The following is a 2310-nucleotide window of genomic DNA, read 5'->3' as shown; positions in this document are numbered from 1 at the left end:
CCTCCCCTTGGCACATTGTGGCAGTGCCAAATAGTGAGCCATACATTGATCCTATAGGAAGCCGCCTGCTGCATAATGAGCACGGCACGTAGTGAGCCCCGTGCAAGCACCGTAGGGCCTGCCCTGGCGCACAGTGACAGCACTGGTGCCCCATGAAGATCCTTCATGTGTGGAGTGACCCTACCTCATAGTGAGTGACCCTACCTCATAGTGAGTCATAGTGTTACCCCATAGAGACGTCCCTGCCACATAGTGAGCAATAGGGCTACCCCATAGCGCTCCCTTGGCACATAATGCGCCATAGGGCTACCCAGTATAGAGACCCTCCCAGCACATAGTGAGCCCACCAAATACTGAGCCGTAGGGCTACTTCATAGGGACCTCCCTGCCACATAATGAGTCTATAGGGCTACCCCAAAGAAAACCCCCTGCCGCAAAGTGAGCCGTTCGGCTACCTCATAGAGACTCCTCTGCCATTTAGTGACTCCTGCCATATAATGAGCTATAGAGTTACCGCATAAGGACCACCCCACTACATAGTGACCCCACCATATAGTGAGCTATAATGCTACCACATCGTGTCCCACCTCCTTGCCACATAGTGATCCACACCCGCCCCCCAACTCGGGCTTGGGGGTGGAGCTGGGTGTCACGTGGGGGTGGCGCTGGGGTAGGGGGCGGGGCCAGCGTTCAGGGGGCGGGGCCTGGTGCTGACCTGCTTGACCTGGTGCTGCCATGCAGAGGCCAGGGGGTGGAGCCTGGGGGGCTGGGGTGAGGTTTGGGGGAGGAGCCAGGACTCGGGGGGTGGGGCCAGGGCTCAGGGGCGGGGCCTAGCGCCGACCTGCTCTGCCTGTCGCAGGGTGTTTGGAGGTGAGGCATGATTCAGGGGCAGGGCCAGGCCTGGGGGCGGGGCCTAGGGCTGACCTGTTCGGCTTGGCGCCGCCGCGCCGGTGCCTCCAGAAAGTGGCCGGGGACGACGGCGGCAACGAGCGCGAGGCCCCCGGCCGCCTTGAGCTGCGCGGCCGCCGCCAGCAGCCAGGGCCGCGTGGGCCGCAGCGCCGCGTCCGGCTTCAGCAGCACCAGCAGCTGCGGCCTGCGCCCCAGCAGGGGCCCCGGCGGCCGGGAGAGGGGCCCCGGTGTCCGGGAGAGCAGGTGAGTGAAGGGGGAGAGGGCCCCAGCGGCCGGGAGTCCCCTTTCCCACCTGCCCAACCCTATAGGAGCCCACAGAGAAGCCCCGACTGCCCCGGTGGGGCCCATGGGGAAGGGCCCTGGGGCAAGGCAAGGAGGAAGTGGGAAGAGGGACCCAGGCGTCTGGGGAGAGAGTCCATAGGGGGGACCCAGGAGTCTGGGAAAGGGGCCCCGGCGTCTGGGAGGGGAACCCAGGAGACCATGGGAGGGGCCCCGGTATCTGAGTGTCCCTTTCCCACCCCCGACCAGTCCTATAAGAGCCCTTGGAGAAGCCCCAACCCACCCCCCCAATAGGGAGCCTTAGAGAGGGGCCCAGGCGTCCGGGCAAGGGGCCCTGGCGTCCAGGCCCCGCCCACCTCCAGTTCTTGCTCAGCGCTGGCGCCTCCTCCAGCCGCAGGAGGGCGAAGTGGGCGGCGCTCAGCGAGAGCCCCCGCAGCCCCTCCCCCCACTCCTGGGCCGCCCTGTTGGGGAGGGAGGGGCATTAAATGGGGCCCAGGCGTCCAGGCAAGGGGGCCCCGGCGCCCGGGCCTCACCCTTGGTACTCCATGTACTTGTAGACGGTGGTGGCCATGCCCAGGGCGATGGCGGCGCAGGGCCACGACGTGACGAACATGAGGGCCAGGCAGAGGGCGGCGCCGGCCAGCGAGAGGCCCCTGCGGCGCCGGGGGCCCCGGCGTCCGGGTGAGAGGGGCCCCGGCGCCCAGGTTAAAGGGCCCCGGTGTCCGGCTTAAAGGGGCGCTCACCAGTGGTAGTAGGGCAGGCGGGGCCGCCACGTGGGGCTGCGCAGGACGCTCTGCAGGGCGCACGCCAGGTTCACCACCAGGTAGGCGGCCAATAGGAAGCTGCGGGAGGGCCCCGGGGTCGGTTGGAGGGGTGTTTGAGGTCAACTGGGGGCAGGTTGGGTTGGTTAGACCCAATGGAACTCAAGCTGCCCCATGTTGCGTTGACCCAAGTTGACCCATGTTGACTTGAGTTGACCCCTGTTGACTTGAGTTGGCCAACGTTGACCCCATAGACCATTTAGACCTAATCAGACCCAAGGTGGGCCACGTTGATCCATGTTGGGTTGACCAACGTTGACTTGGGTTGACCAACGTTGACTTGAGTTGGCCAATGTTGACT

This window comes from Nothoprocta perdicaria, unplaced genomic scaffold, assembly GCF_003342845.1.
Source record: "Nothoprocta perdicaria isolate Ctin4 unplaced genomic scaffold, notPer1 scaffold_482, whole genome shotgun sequence".
NCBI classification, from domain to species: Eukaryota; Metazoa; Chordata; class Aves; order Tinamiformes; family Tinamidae; genus Nothoprocta; species Nothoprocta perdicaria.
The sequence above is the reverse complement of the archived record's forward strand: the minus strand, read 5'-3'. Positions refer to the sequence as shown.